The following is a 19,447-nucleotide window of genomic DNA, read 5'->3' as shown; positions in this document are numbered from 1 at the left end:
TATTGTTGATACTGTGCTTAAAGCTATGGATTTTTTTTTAGATGTCCTAGTACAAGTGAAATGAAATACTTTCTCCCAGGTGTTTCAATATCTACAGATCCTTCTTAAATTTTTTATTTGCTTTGTCTCAGCATCATGGGTAGATTTTTGATTCTGAGCAGGGCACAACAGTTTGTGATTGTCCAGTGTTTGTACTGGAGACAACTTGTGAAGTTGAATAAATCATGAAAGCATTTACAAGACTCAGTTGTTGGGAATGCAGTGGCAATGATGTTCAGGTGCGGGAGAGCCACTGCGAGGCACGTGGACACTCTTCAGCTGGTCATCCTGGGAGTGTGTTGATTTGTGCAGAGCAGTCAGTAAATATTATAGACATGGAAACACCATGGATCTGTAGACACAAACTAGAGTATTGAAGGATCGCTAAGGCATGGCTGCTTTTAGTCCAAGAATTCCAACTGAATTTTGAGACTTTACTTGGGAGTAGAAAATATGTTTACCTGTCTCAAATCATGGTATATGTTTGCATATTAAGTAAGAAATCTTTCAGGATTTAAAGCCATTCACCTTAGTTGCTCTGTGATTTTTCCAAGCTTATTCATTTAAGCGATTCTTTTTAATAACAAAGCCATTTCATCAGACAGACACTATTTGGGAAATGCTGAACTAGAGCATTATTTAGTACACAATGTCAAATGTTTCACATATGTTGACTCACCCCACTGTATCTGAGTTTAATTCTGTTATTCCCAGTCAGTGGGGACCCCAAAAGATCAACAGGGAGAATGACTCTCTGAAATGCAAAAGCAAGGTTTATTATTATGCACATAATTACAAACAGGTAGAGATCTTGTTAGTGCAGCAAGAGGAGGTACCCCGCCCTTCTAGAGGGCACTATTTAAAGGCAAAAACCAGAAAAGTTACATTAGCAGGGTGTGGGGTAACAGGTTCAATCTTGATTGATTGGATGACACTTGTCTAGGGGTGTTTTGGTGAACACTGGTGAGTGTGTGCTGGCAGGCAATCCTATCTACAATGGTTGGAACATTAGGAATTTCTTTTGGATGGTCTACTTCTGGGTGGTGCCTGGGTAATCTCAGTTTATGGTATTTCTTGCAACCAGGTATTGCCTTAGGGAAAGCTACTGAGACTCAGGTCTCTGTTGAGCTTGTCATGGCTGGGTCCTACAAAATCCTGAATTAAACATGCTTATTGAGTTCCACATTCATTTACTTTAGGCACTAAAAATATATATAGATTCTTAAGACAAAGTTAAAGAAGAATGTCATGTGTTTTGGCAATGCAGTAGGCATGTACTTACGTTATACAAATATCAGAAATAAACATCAATGCTCTTCCCTGTCCCCCCCCCCCAAGAATTTCAATGAATGTTTAATGGATTTATATAAATGAATTTCTTTGAGAATATATGGGAAGCAGCTGTTAAGAGGCACACATTTATCACAAGTTCTGGTTATACAAGTGCAGGCACCCAAGTATCATGTGTTAAAATATGCAGTCACAGAGAGGTACAACAACTACATCAGTGCTAGCATAATGATGCATGGGCATACAACAAAACAAGATGCAAATTGTAATAGCAAAAATAAAACACTGCCATTCTCCCAGGGGCAACAGCAGGCAGTAGGCCATGCCAGGCAGTGGGTCCCAGACAGAGAGCCACACAGTGGGTGAGAGACCTCAGTGGGTCAGTTGGTCCCACGAGGGGAAGCAGGTCCTAGGCAAAGATCCACACAGCTGGTGAGAGACAGGGATGGACAGGCACAGCATGCAGAGAAAGTGGGTATTTATTTAGCGGGTTATGGAAGGAAAGGAGGAAGGGGAGAGAGAGGGAGAAGGGGATGAGCAGGGAGAGGCAGAAAGAGAGAGAAAGGGAGAAAGAAAAATGGCTGGGGGGGTAGAGGAGAGGAGAAGCTACCTCTTCTGTAGAAAGATGGAAAGGAATGGAACTCAGGCTGGAAGTATAAGGAAGATCTGCTTGCCTCAGTGAACGTGTGTGTGTGTGTGTGTGTGTGTGTGTGTGTGTGTGGCTTGCCTCTTAAAGGGACAGGACAGACCATTACACCAATGCTAGTGGCTGTGGCAGAAATACAAGAAGAGTGGGGTAAAACTACTAATATAGAAAGAGCCAAATAATGCATCAGAACAGATTTTGGGATATAGGATAAGCTCAGGAAGATAAATTGGATTTCTACTTCTTAACAATAAAAAATCCCTGGAGAAAATTAAGAAAACAATGTATGTACAATAACTTCAAAAAAGATAAAGAACCAAGAATTCAGTTTAATCAAGTAGTGGAAGACCTTCATATGAGAGTCATAAAATGTATACATGAGACATTAAGGGAGATCTAAATAACACACAATCATATTCTTGCTTCAGAAGGTATTATGTCATGATGATTCTCTTAACTTGATTAGTGCTGGGTGTGTGGGTGTGTGATAACTTCCTTATGAATTGCTGCTCACATAGACCCCAGAGCACCCCTGGAGCAGCACAAATAATGGTTCTTGCTTTTGGCTGCCCACGGGAAGCAGGTGATAATCCTCTGCTTTAGTTGCAGGGCCCAGGACAATTAAGCAGAAACTAAGCTGGAAGGTTCCTCTGCTGAAAGGCTTGGCTAGGCAGGCTGCTGGAGGAGAAGGCCATCCACAGCCTTACCCTCTATGTCCTGTGTACAGATAGCTGTGACCCCTATACGTTCACTCGGTAGAAGCAGTAGTAGGGCTGTTGTGGAGTGACTAGTGGCTTTCTGATTGAATTTGAATCTTTGAAAGCATAGTATTCTTTTCAAAGCTCATGGCATGGAAGGTCACAGGTCCTAGGGGAGAACCCACTACTGGTATTTTACTCAATACAATTGTCAAACTACCTTATTAATACTTATATTTAACTGTAGATTAGTATTACTCTCAGCGTTCATCTGACAAACTTTCTTTTGAAATGTTTACTTGCAAAATCAGAGAGGCATAGGGCATCAAAGTAATGAGAATTAAGTGACTGTTGAATGCTCAATTTATACTACCTTCTCCAAGGTTTGGGGAACATCTTGGAAAAGGGTGTACAAAGAATGTAAGAGCAAGAGGGTAGGGAAGTGCTGTCTTCTAGACATCACACAGTTGTTATAGTCAGGAGCTTGAAAGAGCTCTGAATACCTTTCCCAGCCTGACCGGTCAACAATGAGTCATGAAAGATGGAGTGGCTTCTGAGGCTCCTGAGGCAGTGAATGGTTGGCTGGAAGAATGAGTTCCATACCCTGATCAAGCAAATTATCTCCAACCCATGCTCACACCAGCAATCCTAGTTAAATACAGTGGGAAACAACAACAAAAATAAAGACCTGAAAGCAGGAGGGAGCTGGGATGAAGGGGTTGGCAGGAATGGAAGGACAGAGATGGGAAGAAGAAGGGGGCCGGCAGAGATTGAAGGATGAAGAAAAGACGGTAGTAAATATGACCAGAGTATTTTGCCTGTGTATATAAAATTATGAGCTTATAAATGAAAAATAAGGCTAAAGAGATATATGGTACTTGAGAACTAGAGCTTCCCAGTGCAAGTGTAATATGTCATCATTCTATGCCTCCTTGCCTACGATGTTTCTATTTTCTACATTCAGGATAAGTTAAATTTACTATTATTTTTAAATTGATTTTATGTGCAGTATGTTTCTTCATTGTCTTTTTAGCTTCGTGTTTAAACTTAGTCCCAAGTGCAGTTGCTGATCAGCTGGTTGAATGACTTCCTTTTGATTAGCTTTTATATAAAATATGACTTGATTGTTGAGATATTTGGAGCATATTTTCCCAGGACATTTGAACTACGTTAGGGGGAATGATTAAATCTCTGCTGCTGCAAATATGCAATTCAGCAGGATTCAAAGGTCTTCAAAACAAACTGGGAATGTTGGCTGCAGTTCTCAGCAGCCAATGGTCCTGTGAACAGAGAGGCCATGGCAGGCATGGTGGCTTCCTGGCCAAGTTTAGCATGCTAATCACTGGTAATAGGGAAAGCGCTCCTGCACACTCTTCAGCTCTTCAGAATATTTCTGGTTTTGTTCATCGTGGCTTGGACTGGGTGGGAAGTAACCACAGAAGAGCTGTTTTCTTGACAGGTGATGTCTGGGAGTGTCCTGACTGGTTCTATGTCAAATTGACACAGGTTTGAGTCATCAGGGAGGAGGATCCCTCGATTGAGAAAATGCTTCATAAGATCTGGCTGTGGGCAAGCTTGTAGGACACCTTTAAAATTAACTATTGTGAACAATGCTAGCCCCAGGCTGGTGGTCCTGGAATCTATAAGAAAGCAGGCTGAACAATCTATGGGGAGCAAGCCAGTAAACAGCACTTCTCTATGACCTCCTCCCAGGTTCCTGCCCTGCTTAAGTTCCTGTCCTGACTTCCTGGGTAATGAACAGTTATGTGGAAGTGTAAGCTAGGTGAACCCTCTCCTCCCCAAGTTTCTTTGGTCCTGGTGTTTCACCACAGCTGTAGTAACATTAACTAAGATATAGATATTTGGCTATATTATTATTGTGTATGTAAGTTTGTATGATGTGTGAATATGGTATGTGTGGAAGCACAGGGCCACTTTAGGGAGTTGGTTTTCTTCTTCCATTCATGAATTTTTTTTATTTTAAGTAGAACTCAAAACATATGTCTTTTGGTGTATGTCCAGTGGTTTGTTTAATTATTGTAATTATTATTATTATGCATAAAATACACCAGTACTAAGATACTCACTCTTCTTTTTATGTTACCAGAGAGTTTAAATGTTTGTAAAGTAATATGATTACTGAATATTTTCAGATTTTATCACTCCCCTCTCCCTTACAAAGATTTCTTTGATCCACACAAATTCAAGCATATCTTTATTTCATTTCCCCTCCCTCTTTCTCTTCTTGTTCACCTTCCACCTCCACCCTTTCTGTTCCACCTTTCACTTTTTATGCTCTATTTCTGCCTTTTTCTCTCATGTCTTTTCATTAATTGCCTGGACTTTACGGAGTCACCAAAATCTTGCAGTTGTTTCCTAGAGATAACAGCCGTCTTTGTTTCTCTACTCTGGCTTCATCTGTTTACATGCTGGCTAAGTTACAGATAACAATAATAATCACAACCGCCATAAACAGGACTGGTAAACACTATGTAACCATGGAAATTTTGGTGCTGGAGATTCTTGGAGGAGTCCTCATCAAGGCTGGGGACAGGGCAGTGTGTGAGAAGCCAAAGGAGGGCCCAGTAAGAGACCATTTACTTAGCTTTACAGATCCTGTGCACAAATAATGATGCAAAATCTTAAACGTTTCTGCTGATGGAGAAACCTTTAAGTTTAAGAAAAGTGACTGAGATCTTTACTAAGAATTTTGTGTAGAACCTTCTATTCTTTTATGGTCACATATAGTTTTACTTACAGGCTTGGAATAATATTGGACTTGTTTGCTTTTTATACATTTTAATGTCTATTGCACGACCAGTTGCTTCTACATTCCAAATTCTTCCAAAGTGGATTTTCATGATGACTTTGTAATTTTAGTGTGTCTGACAAATTCACTAAAGTTGTTTACCCAACCAAATGTTATTTTAGGTGTAGCTGAGCCTTCCATCACGTTAATGGAGAATTACAAGAGGATGAGTACAAACAGAAATGCTATGGTTGCCATCCGCTAAGAACAAGTTGACGCACAGTGAGAACCCAGAAGCAGCAGGAGGAAGGGAAATCAGAACAAAGCATCTTTCATTTTAGTCACTGAAACCTCCTGAAGTGCAATGTGTTAATATCAATATTTAGGCAGATCTGAAGTAGTCAAATCTTTTACCTAACATTGGCGAACAACCAATGAGTTTCAGAGAATCATACTACAGGAGCTGGACAATTGAACATAGACATAGGCAGGAGATAGGACTGAAACTTGCACTAGCAGTTGGCTACATTTATTTGTACATAAGAGAAAGAAAAATAATTGACAGAAATTCATCGCATATTTCATATGGGGAAAGTAAGGAAGTGTCTAAGTCTAGTAAGGAATGTCGGTCGTTTCTTGACTTCCTGCTTCAGCCTTGGGTACAAACCATACATTCTCTTCTGGATTTCCTGCACATTAGCCAAATACTTACCAGCCTTTGTAAATTCTCCCCTGGTCACCCAGTCTGTGTGCTGTTTATTTGTCACTGGGGCACTGTTTATCACTCTGGTTGGTAGTGGGAACCTGGGACTGAAAATGAGGGGCCCAAAATGAGGCAGATTAAAGTCTAATGCAATAACCAGAGCATCAGACAATTTAGACTCTGAGGGTTAAGAAAAATCACAAAAGTAAAGTTTCAATCACAATGACACATGGTACAATCATGGTTTTTCATAGAGGCACACAAATAACAGCTGAAGAGAACTCACTCCTATCTGCTACACCTGGGAGGAATATAAAAACACATCCCCAAAACAGCTCTGTGTTTTGAAGAAACTGAGGTCACAAGACCCTGGTCTTTTTCCTTGGAGTTTTCTCAAGCACTCAGAATTCTCCTCACAGGACCCTGTTCCTGGACTCTATTCTGACAGGGCACTAATTATATAGTGCTTGGTAGTGGAATGGATTCTTGAAACAAATACTCAGATCTTGGAAGTGAGTTGCTCTCATATTTAAGGAGTCAGTAGACCTTCTATGGAGTGAGGTTAAGTATGAGTAATGCATGAAAGAGTGGGGGCTCGCTGGCTTGCCTTTCATGCGGTCACAAACTCTATTAAAATGAGTTTGACCCTTGTTATTATTTGTTGTCTTCCTCAAATATCACCTCTTAATGTCCACATCATGTTGGAGGCTAAGATTTTAACTTTTTCCTGGGGTTTGGGGGAGGATTCCATCTGTTATGAGCAATATATTTTCAAAATCTTTCTTTAAGTTGATTTTCATCTAACTGAATAAAGATAGAAACCTGAAAATTCTTTCTATTCAGAGGACCGAATAAAGCTGTCCTAGTTTCATTTCTGTGGCTGTGATAAAATATCTAGAAACAAAGCAACTTAGAGGAAAAGGATTTATTTAGCTCACAATTCCAGGTTATAGTTTGTCACTGCAGGGGAGTCACAGAAGTTGACGTGAGATGTTACATCACATCCACTCTCAAGAGTACAGTGAATGTTACCTTCACTTGTTTGTCTGTTTATATTAAATTTTTACACTCTTGTATAGTTCAGGAAACTTGACTAGGAAATGGTGCTGCCCACAGTGGATGCCAGGTCTTTCCACATCAATAAACTCAATTAAGACAATTTCATATAGAACTGCCTACTGGTCAACCTGATCTAAACAATCCCTCACTGAGACTCTCTTCCCAAGTAATCCTAGGCTGTGTCAAGCTGACAATCAAAACAAACCATTGCAAGTGCCTATCATTAAATCACACATTAATTCTCATCACCTCATTGAGGTCAACTGATTCTTATTTCTTAACAAAAGTCTCATTAACCTCTCAATACATGTGAAAAATTTGTTATAGTATACAATTTTAGCTTCCAATATTAATTTTTCACTATGAATATAAACAAACACCACAAATATTAAATCATTTAAATATAATTTTTCTTAAAAGGCTATTTAACTTTTATGCTTAAGTAAAGACATTTTAATTCTTAATTGTCATTGGATGATCTTGTACTTATACTAAAAGACTTGAATAGTACTTGTGAACAAAACTTCCTGGAAAGACCCTTGATACATGGACACTTCAGTGATCAGAACTTTACTGGTATGGATAGAATGTTGTAAGTTCATAGCTGAATGATCTCAGTCTGTCTTTAGCCTTCTTCCTGGTCACTGACTACCCTCCTCTATATATGACCTAACATCCCTGTGGCCACTGGTAAACCCTTTGAAATGTGCACAAAGATCTGTATTTCTCAACAGACACCTGATGTTTATAGCTAAGATTTGTTCACTTTTCTATGACTCACTTACTTGATATTTCCTGATGTTTGAAATGTGTCTTGATTTATGATTTCCTTTGCTTTGTTCATATAGGAATTCAGAATATGGAATTTAGGGTAAACTGAACCTGTGCTCCTGGATCATGGGCACTCACATCTATCTCCCCAAAACCAATTCTTACCCTTTGGGTTGAGAGTTGTGCTTTGTGTTGACACACTCACTTGGTGAATCCTTCCATGAAAATATTTGGTCATCAAAAAAAAAAAAAAAACAAAACAAAACAGTGAATTTCCAAAATATTTAGTGATTCCTCTTTAAGGCTTGCTGGACAGGTACCCATGCTTTAATATTTCTGCTGCTTTCAGCTGAGCTTCTACTGCAATAGTGTGACATAAAGCCAAATTCTAGGAAGGAAATGTCCAAGTTTAAGAATCTTGTTTTGATGACTCTTGTGTGTCCATCTCCAGTCAGAACGTTTTGGCCTTAAGTTCTTTACCCCTTGAAAAAAAAACTCAACTTATGTTTTCACCCCCTGAAAAAACCCAACTTATGTTAAGAGTGAAGCTTTACTATGGTGTAAAAAATGTTTGTTCTATGAAAATGAAAACTCAGTTGGTTGCTGCTCTTTTATTTGCTGTCTAGAAACCTTTATTAGATGGCCAAGTCCCTCTGAAATATTGCCATCATTGTTCAAAGGCATCAAAAGAAATTTCATCTGAATTTTCATTGCTTTAAAAACTTTCCTTAAAGTTTGCTGAAGGAATTTTTGTTTTCTGTAAAATTATATGACTTACTATGTTTTCCCACCCCTGGAGGTATTCTTTGTGTTTGACGTCTCACATCTGTGTCATTCTGCTCCTGAAAAACCAGGCTGCAGTGGGTTTTTTTTTTTTGCAGCCTTTGTGATGTGTAAAAACATCAGACCCATTTCCAAACTGTCCCTGGGAGAATCACTGGACAGCATTAAAATTGATGGAGCATTTTCAAAGTATTAAGAAAGATTAATTTGAGTTTTTTTTAAAAAAATAAAAGATTCTACTTGATGGCATATTTAAATATGAAAATTGAAAAGATTTCAGAGGTTTCTTATAATCTTGTAATTTACTGATCACTGAATGTAGAACCATGAATTTGCAGTGCCAAGACTGCTTTGCCATTTTCAAAGGTAGTCCATTCGTAGTCCCAGGATTTGACTTTCAGAAGGTCTGTTCATAGTGTGAATGTTACAAGCCTGCTTGGAGTGGAGAGGTGCTAAGCAGAGTGGGTAGGCTAGTCAGCAGGCAGGCCTTCCTAGCTAAACTTTTTTTTTCTGCAGGCACATGACTTATTCCATTGGTTTGGGTTATTCATGCTACAGAGTCAGATCAACAGATGGGTTTATCTGGAGTCTTTCAGGTATGAACTTTGGTCTCTTTCCTTTTATTGCACCTCAAAATTTTACCTCCACCACATTTCTCCATAGTTGTTTTTCCTGCCCTGAGTAACTGTCTTTGACTAGGGTAATATTCCAGAGCAGGAGCCCACCTCTCTCTCTCTCTCTCTCTCTCTCTCTCTCTCTCTCTCTCTCTCTCTCTCTCTCTCTCTCTCTCTCTCTTATTCTTCCTTCCAGCCCTCAGGACCTTCTATTCACATCAATGACTGCTGACCTCTATTTTGCTCAAGAACTGTTTATCTGTTTGTAGAGTGTTGTCCTCTGAGCTTAGGGCATTTTAACCAGAGAAACTGTGAATAGCTGCAAGAGACTCTCAAAATTGGGCCTGACATCCTCTCATAGACGCATGGGGAGGGCCATTCGATCTTCACCTGAGACGTAGCACTATATCTCCCTTCATCTGAGGTGCAGCTACTATGCCTCCCTGGAAGCTATATGTAATTCATCCTACGCCCCATACAGTCTTGAGAGCTGCCAGAGCATAGAGCCTATGGAGGTGTAGTTGAAATGTGACTCCATCCGTGCAGCTAGAGTGGACCGCTGTAGTGATGCAGCTGCTTTTTAAGTTGCCACGCTCCGGTTAGTAACCACTCACTTAAAGCTCCTGTAAAGACACCCAGCTCTCACTGGTTTGCTCTGCTAGCTAGGTTGGGTGGAAGTGATCTCTGGTCTGTTGCTGGTGTCCTTTGTAAAGTGGAGAGAGTTTATTTTTCCCAAGGAAGAGTTCACACAAAGCAAGCGCTCTCCAGTTTGGATGGGCCATCCTGCCATCCAATCAGTCAACCTAGCCAAAGCCCAGAGAAGTATATGGATCCTAACTGTCCAACTGCAGCCCTGAAATCTTCAGCATCAGCATGTGTTCAGTGAGACAGGGTGTTTACTGGGTACTGCACTAGAGCAATCCCACACCAGACGCTGACGGGAAGCAATGTTGTTCTTGTTACTAAGAACAAAATGAAATTACAGGTTAAGAGAATAGCTCCCCACAGGCCACAGAGTAGTCAATGGATGGACCAAAGGTTGAAGTCTACTTTTCTGTTTTACCTAATGTCGGATTTTCCACTTTATCATCTATTTGCAACGTGGGAAACCTCAAAAGTTTGTGTCTCGGCACCTCCACTTTTCCCCTCTAATCTTGTCTCCCCTCTGCTGCTAAAGCAATCTTCTCAAGTATACATATGATTGCACAATTCCTGTTCTTAAAACTCTCCAGTGTCTCTTCTTCCCAGTGTTCTAAGATAAAACCCAGATGCCTTGGCTTAGCACGGAAGATAATTCACTCAGTGACCTCAGTAGATGACCTTGGTCTGGATCCACTGGCTTCATCACCTGTCACTTCAGCACCAAGAGCACATTCATTCCAGCTACACTTCTTCAGGTTCCCGTCCTAGCTGGGCCACCTCCTTGGTTCTGTTTGTCAGGCCAGATTCTTCATGAGTTGGTTGTGTCACTTTCCCTGAGAAACCTTTCCTGACCATGTCTTTTGGTTACATAATTTTCTCCCAATACCTTGTGCATGCTTCTATTTTTAGCGAAAGGAAGGGAGGAAGGGAGGGAGGGAGGAGGAGAGGAAAGGAAGGAAGGAAGGAATGAAGGAAGGAAGTAAAGAAGGCATTTTGCGTTTTTCTAAAGCAGATCCTTCAGAACGTCTTTGAGCAAGGCTCCAGAAGTTTGTCTGATGTGCTGGTGGCACTGATTGACAGAGTGGTTGTGGTGACAGAGAGAGGAGAGCTAATCAGGAAAAGCTGAGCCTTCAACCATGGTGCCAGTGTCTCTTAGACGCTGCAAGACAACTTGGAACAAATGACACAAAGCACACACCTACTACCCCAGGGGACTGACAATCATTGGTTGAGAGTGTTTAGAAGGTTTGGGGGTATGACACTTTTGGGGTGGGTCAGACTGTATGGTTCTTAGAAAAGCAGTTCCTTGGAGAAGCATCACTGTGGCCAGTGAGGAGCAGCTGGTGTCATTTGGAGCATTCTGGAAAGTAATGGACCACATACTTACTGGTCATCTGTAGCACCCTGCAGGACAACTGTGTTGAACCATCTACTTCCCCAGCTATAATAAGAGTAAATACCAAATGTTCGCCTCCTTCTACCTCCCCAGCTCATTGGATGGTTGCACTATAGGAAAGAAAACTTTCTAAAAGATGATTGGCTAAATGAGCAACCAACCTGAGATCTTTCAGAAGGATGAGTTGATTCAGAAATTCCAGAGTCAGAGAAAACAGATTGGGCCTTTCTATGGCAGTCAGGAGGAGGTTACTGTTGACATCAGACAGTGTTTTAGTGTTTCTTATTAGTTTAGTGATAGGATTTCTTCTGCAGTCTTGGAGAATCAATGGGAGCACATTCTCAACAGCAATGCCATCCATTCATTTGTCCACAACATTTGCTGGCCATGACCAAGTGTCAGACACAGTGAACACACTTACCAGAAACTTCAAAATTCCTGTTCAGTGAGCTGAGTTCTTGTCCATTTGTTGGTCCTGTGTGGCGTCTGAAATGCCTGAGATTCTAAACAAATAGAATAAACATTTGCTGTTTTATGAATGCCAAAGGTCCTCATATTATTTCGGGAGGAATATATACAAGAGTCATAGCATGGAAATTCTGCTTTGACAGTAGTAATACATTATGGCTGCTTTACACTTCACAAACATTTCGAGGTTACAACTGCCCTTTGTTGAACCAGTTCTGAGTGATGAAGTGGCAGAGACTGTACGAGGGAGGCAAGCACAGGGAGCATGTGTGCCCTCCTTGAGGCTGTGTTGACAGTAACTAGCAGGTGTGGTACTATGTGTTCAAAGTGTGTCCAGCCTCCTCTCCATTGCCATGATAAAACCCCCTGACAAATCTGGCTAGCATGGCAGGCTGTAGTGATTGCGACTGTGTTCTTGCTGACTCTCTTAGAATACTAATATAAAATCAAATATGTTATGGTTTTTCCATAGCTTTATTTCAGATCTGTATTTTTTATATATTGTTAATCTTAAAGATGGGAGGGGAAATACTACTGACCCAAGTTATCAAGATCAAATTAATTAAAGCAAAGTTTTTTTATTTGTATATACTGGCTGCCTCCCTCTAAGGTGAGGTTTGAGAGGTCAGCACTGGATGTGAGAAAAACAGGGCTTTCATGGCTCATGGGTGGGGGGTTTCCAAATGGGGGATCTGGTGGTTGCCAGAGCAGAACAGAAGCATAACAAATTAGTTCCTCCTGAAACAAAGCCACTTGCACGGTGGGCCGAACAAGGTGGTCATACAAGGCAGCCAACAACCCTTTCTGTAAGCAAAGGGATAGGAGTCAGATGGTTCTTTTTTAAAAAGACATCATTCATTCTTGGGACAGCAGCATAGAACCATTTCGAGTTAAGGTTGCAGGTGGGGCGTGGCCCACTCCTTGAGAACCAGAGGTTTAATCACAAGCAGAAATGAACCTAGTTTGTCTTTATTATAAGATGGCTTTTAAGCCTAAGATGGATGCAGGCTGGTGCTTCAATGTGACATGGAAGTGACATCAACAGCGATGTTTGGTTGTACACATTGCTGGTACCCTCACTTGCTGGTTCTTCAACGTGACATGAACGTGGCATCACTCTGTTTAAGTAGAGATACCTGTGTTGTGCGCATTGGTTATATCCTCAATTGGCCTGTGTTGAGGTTTGTACTTGACTTTGAACTATACATACTGGTTAAACCTGGCAGTTTTCTGAAAGAAAGAGAAAAACTTGCAGTAAAACAAACAGATATCCTACAAAAGCAGTTTTAAGGCGGAGGGGTTTATCCAGTTTACAATGACAGATTAGATTACCTCACCACAGGAACCTGAGCCAAGAGTCACACCTACAGTCATGGGCACAGAGAGAATGCGTGCAAGCATGAGCAAATGTGCTCAGCTCCTTCTCCTCGTGTGAAGGGGTCCAGCCCAGAGTGCGTGAGCATTCCCGTCTGAATTAACACAATCAGTGTAATCCCCAACAGACAAGCTCACAGGCCAACCCAATCTAGGCAGCCTCGCATTTAGACTGTCTTCCCAAATGACTCTCGGTTGTGACAAGCTGACAATTAAAACTAAGTAGTACAGAGATTATATATTATTATTGCTAGCTTAAACTAAGGGTCTGTATGAACCAACTGACATTAACTCATGAGTATATTTATGTATTGTGTTGTGTTTAATACCTACTTAGCATTGGTGACATTCCCTAGCCGTTTAGTACAGTGCAGCGCATATTCTGAAGCCCCGGTGCACAGTGCATAGTCCAGGGCCAGATGTCCTCACGCTCAGGAGAAAGTCGGTGCTCCCCTCCCTCCAGCCAGTCTTTCACACTCACGTCCATTTGCTTTCTTTTTTTACACATACTTTTGCCACGCTGGACAGTTTTCTAAACACAGGGCACAATTTAAGTTTTTCTTTTTCTAAAGTTTTTTTCCGAGGCTGGGAAAGGTCCCTTCCTGACCTTGACCTAGTGAGTGGTGCAAGAACAAACTCAGCCTCTGACGTTGGCAGAAGAGGCTTCTGTCTCTGGTAAATTCGCACAACACCGGCGGGAGTGAGCCAGGCTCTAGCATGCTGTCTTACAGGTGCTTGTGTTTACTCTTCTAGTGTCAAGCCTCGCTCAACATTATATCAGCGCTCAGCCTGAGCTCAGTGGTCTTGGTGCTCCAGCTATGTCCGTCAAAGTAAGCAGTGATGATGAGCCCCAAACGGCGCCCATCACAGACTATCTACATTTCCTCCTCGGCTATCTCTTATTTAATCTTGTTTTGGACAAGTTGTTTTTGCCTCATATTTTCCTCTTTAAAGCTGTCAGTCTTGAAACCCTATCTGTACAAGTAAGTGCTATTTAATTTATTATTCAGTGTTTTCTTTCTTGTTAGATGACAAAAATTTGGAACCTAATTAATTAAAAAATATGACTGTGTTTAAAATGTACAGATTATGAACTCTGGGACATGATGTGCGTTAGACCACAATCCCCTCAGCTCAGGCTAAATTCTGGAGGATTGCTGTCAGGACAGATGAATACTTAAAGTTAGTGTTCCACAGGAAACTGTGAAATGGGCTTGGATCTCTGACAGCCAGAAAGAGACACATATCAAAGCCCACGCAATGCTTCAGGCTCTCCCCACTTCTAGTAATATGAACCTGTTCTGAATACCAAAGCCCTCACACTGGCTAGTCTCAGGGATTTCCTTTCCCTACCCTGCAGCTGCTCAGTTCTCTTTATACAGCAAGCCCCTCCCCATTGTCTCCAGCTTCTCCCCCCTCTCTTCTCTCTGCTGCAGTCCTGGCTTTGGCTAGTTTGTTCTCCTCTCTGTCCCTCTCACCCAGAGATAGCCATAGCTGCTCTGAACTCTTCTAGCCTCTGGCTGCTCTCTCTCATCTCCGCAGTAAAAGACCTCCCCACCTGTGGAGTAGCCATTTCAGGGACTTCATTGTGCACTCAGTTGCAGCATGGTGGGTGAAAATCCTAGGCGTGCAAGCTTGACAGCCTGAGTTGAAGCCCCAGGACCCATGTAGAAGCTGGATGTAGCTGCATGGGTCTGTCACTTCAGCGCTCCTGAAAGTGGACAGGCCTGTATCTGCAGCAAGTGTGGCAGAAACAAGACGGACCCTGCCTTGGGAGGGTACAAAGCTGCAGCAGTTCCTGAAAGTTGTCCTCTGATTGCATGTACACTGCATGTGCATGCCCACACCCACATCACACATAGGTACAGAATGCAGAGTTTCTTACTCTGCTCTTGCTCTTGGGAATAAGCTCCATTGCTCTTGGGAATTTCCTCGGCATCAAGTCTGGGTTTTATAGATGTTGACTTAGGGTTTCTATTGCTGTGAAGACACCATGACCACAGCAGATCTTATAAAATAAAGGTTTTTTTAAAGGTTCTTTTTTAAAAAGTTTGATTATTTATGTTATATGTGCTGGTGTTTAGCCTGCTTGGGTCCATGCACCACATGCCTGAGTTTTCAGAGTTGTTAGCCCCATGTGGTGCTGGGAATCAAGCCTGGGTCCTCTGGAAGAGCAGTTAGTGCTCACAAACATTGAGCCATCTCTCCAGTCCCCAAAGAAAGAATTTAACTGGATCCTGCTTACAGCTCAGGGCTTTAGTCCATTGTTAGCAGCACATAGGCAGACATAGTGCTGGAGAACTGGCTGAATGTTCTGCATCCAGAGCTGCAGGCAGAAGGAAGAGAAAGACTCTGGACCTGGCCCCAGAGACATATTTCCTCCAAAGCCACACCTCCTCATCCTTTCAAATAGTGTCACTCCCTGCTGACAGAGTACTCAAATCTATGAGCCCATGGGAGCCATTCCCATTCAAACCACCACATGTCTATCATAATAATTCAGAATTCTTTTTCCACATCTGTGGAGATATAATGGAATATTTTCTCCTCTGACTTTAGTAGTAAATGTTCTAAAGTTAGGCTCATTTATTTGTTTTTATTTACTATGCTTTTCTGTTTCATGGTTCAAATTTTGTAGATGTGCTTTATGCCATATCTTTATTCACACTGTTACAACTTATAATTGCCCCAAATACCTCAACAAATGATCTTGGAATTAACTCACAAAGTGGTTTTGCAAAACAAAAGCAGCAGATACAGAGGCGGTCACAGACAAAGTGACCTGCTATTTTAACAATACCCTTGTGAAGCAGGGCGTCAAGATTTCTCAAGTTCAAACAAGCAAAAGAAGACTAAGGGACACCTAAGAAACTCAGAAATTTGCACACACAAGAGCTGCTATCAGTCTTGGTGGAGGTAGAAGGAAGGAGGCATTCGGAGGCCCAGGGGCAAAGTTCACAGCAAATGCTGGAACTCGTAGTCTCTCTCATGTGGATACAGACTGAAGCACAGATAAAGTGAAGAAGGATAGCACTTGCTGGCCCTGCTGTCTGGCTGCCATGGTGTGAACTGCTCCAGAATCTTTTGCTTTGGTTATTTGAGAACCTGGTGGGCTGCTGTCTAAAATGTCAGAGTTTTGAATGATCCACACTTTTGACAATACTTGCTATTATGTAGCCTTTTGAGTCTCACCACTGCATGGGTGTTTCCATGAAGGTGAAACCTAGGGCAGAAATTGGATTGGAAGTTTTCCTCATGCAGTGTAAGGAGAACTGTGGTGTGAGGGTTAATTAGGCCAAGGTCAGCTCAAGGTTGTTCAGACAATCGATTCATCTGTGTATACTATATTGTAGACAATGTAGAGAGTTCTCTGAGGTCCCCTTTGTAAAGGTTCTAATCCCATTCACTAGGGCTTTGAACTTGTGACCTAAGTACTGCCAATATCTTCGTTTTTCAAGACTATCATATCAAGTTGTATCTCTTGCATTTTCTATTTTGTTGTTTCTGACTAAATTTTATCTCTTCATTATTTATCTTTACCTTCATGATTTATTCTCTGTGTCTTTCTGAGCAATTTTCTTACTTGTAGAATTTGGCCTTCCAATATTATATTTTTTTACTTTTTTTGAGTTTTATTTGGTTCTTTTTCATGTTTACTTGTTAATTTTTATAGTCTCTTATTATTCATCCCTTTGTATTTTACATTTTAATTTGTAAATGTTTCACTATTCTGTGCCTGGTTAGTTCAGGTACCTTTAACCACAGATTTGGAAATATACCATTGGTTTTCTTGGGGCTGGACTTTGTGTCTATGTCACATGAACCAATTCCTTATAGGAGAAAACTATAAATATCCAGCCTCACTCTGCATGATGTGCCTATCCATGTCTCCCATCTCTTGCCTGCCATATGGCTCCCTGCACAGAACTAGACACCTTGGGAGACCTACGATGTGGTCTTGTGGCATGCCTATCCATCTGTCTCTCTTCGTGGGACTGGCTGTTCTATTGAGGTCTCTTACCTACAAAGTGGCTCCCTGCCTGTGACTCACTGCCCCTTGTGGCCCACTGCAGCCACTTGGAGATATTAAGTAAAACCTGCAGCATTTTACTTAAACCATGTGCCTAAACTCCCACCTTTTTATTATAAAAAAGAGACAGGAATGTAATGGTCTGTCCTGTCCCTTTAAGAGACAAACCATGCCTACTCCCTCCCCTGTCTGCTGAGACAAGCTGATCTTCAGCTTCCAGTCTGAGTGTCTTTCCTTTTTGTCTCTCTCTCTCTTTCTCTCTCTCAAAGAAGCAGCTCTGTCTCTCCCTTCTCCCCACTTTGCCCCATCCCCCCTTTGTCTGTCTGTCTGCTCTTCCCCTTTTCCCCCTTCCCTTTTATAACCCACTAAATAAATATCCAACTTTATTCTACATGGTGTGCCTATCCATGTCTCTGTCTCTTGCCTGCCACGTGGCTCCTTGCCTAGAACCAGCTGCCTTCAGAGACCTGTGGCATGGCCTTGTGGCATGTCTATCTATCTCTCCTCGTCGGACTGGCTACCCTATTGAGGTCTCTCGGCCACCACGTGGCTCCCTGCCTTGGACTCATGGCCCACTGTAGACATTCAGGGAACTGTTTCATCCCTGCCTGGACCTGGCTGGTCTTGGGACCTGATGCCCACTGCCTGCTGCCACTTCAGGGACCTGTGGTGTGGTCTCATGGTCCACTGCCCTCTGCAGCCACTTGGGGAATCGTAACATTTCACTTAATCCATTACATTGGTGCCGTGACTCTGCCAGGCTCTCCACGTTCCCTCCTGTCAGCTGAGGACGTATGGGACTCTAGGCTTGAGAACCAGGTTTCTTTACAACAGCTTGCCATTCCATCCGCCTGAGCACAATTTCTACACACACCACCAGCTTCAACTGGTGAGTTTCTCCATTCTGGTCATCTTAACTGTTTCTCCAAACCCGAGGAATTGACTGTTGAGCTTCTGGAAATCTTCTGGTGTTCCTAGAAAAGGGGGGACAGCCCCCAACCACAGCTTTAATGGATACGGTTGAGCCCTTCACTGACATTCATCTCTGGATTGCTTCCCTTAGCTGAAATCATGTTTGGATGACTCAGCACTACATACACTGTGTGGTGCATTCAACTTGGGTCGGGTCCCTTGGATTTTTATTTCTCCATTTTTCATTTCTTTTCTTTTTCTCTGGCTCTCTGGCTTCCAAGTCACCCTGACCAGATCCAGTCAAGCTTTAACACACTGTCTGTAGGCAGAGGACACTCTCCTACAAGCTCTGCAGTGTTCACTGCCAATTCACACCCTGCCTATAGAGGGGGGACGTCTTCCTATAGGCTGTGTGGTGTTGCTGTGTTTGTGGGCTTTTGTGGTTTCAGCTATGGGTTGCAAGCCATCCATGTCTGTCAATCCAGCCTCTCCCTGGAATGGGTGCATTTTAAGGCCCTCAAACTCCAGGCCTTAATGCCCTATTTCTTCAACTCCTACCCTCACTCCACTGGTGTCCCGCCAGCTCCACTTTTATGGCAGCTTTCTAACTACTGTCAGCACACAGGCAAATGGAAGGAGTGCCTTCAAAATGTCCCTGCCACAGCTACTGCTGCCAAAAAGATTGGTCAGATCCACGAGGTGGCTGTTTTCAATTCCAGCCTTTTGCTCCTCAACATGGCTGTGGCATGGTGGCTCAATGACAGGGCAAATTACACCTCTAGGTCTCTCTTATAATTAAACTTAAAATCCCTGTAGTTAAAAAATTGTGGCTTTTCCATAGAAGATATGACTGCTGCCATTTTGACTGAGGTCAGAAGACCTTACCACCATCTTAACTGAGGTCAGGTGACTTCACTGCCATCTTAACTGAGAGCCAGATCAGGTGACCAAGTTCTGCCATCTTTTCTTAGGTATTTCCTGCCTGGTTCCCTGGTATTAACTCTGTTACATAGGTGACCTTACTGCCATTTTGACTGAGGTCAGATGACCTTACTGCCATCTTAACTGCTGTAAGGTGTCTTTACTACCATCTTAACTGAGAACCAGGACAGGTGACCAAGTCCCACCATCTTTACTCAAGTATATCCTGCCTGGTCCCTGGGTTTACTTATAGTTTGGTCTCTAAATTCCTCTTGCTGACTCTGTCGCATGTGTAAACACAGTGGCATGCCTTTGGTAGGGCCCACCACAAGCATCCATTTCACGCAAGTCC

Source organism: Microtus pennsylvanicus, chromosome 3 (genome assembly GCF_037038515.1).
Source record: "Microtus pennsylvanicus isolate mMicPen1 chromosome 3, mMicPen1.hap1, whole genome shotgun sequence".
NCBI lineage: Eukaryota > Metazoa > Chordata > Mammalia > Rodentia > Cricetidae > Microtus > Microtus pennsylvanicus.
This window is presented reverse-complemented; position numbering follows the sequence as displayed.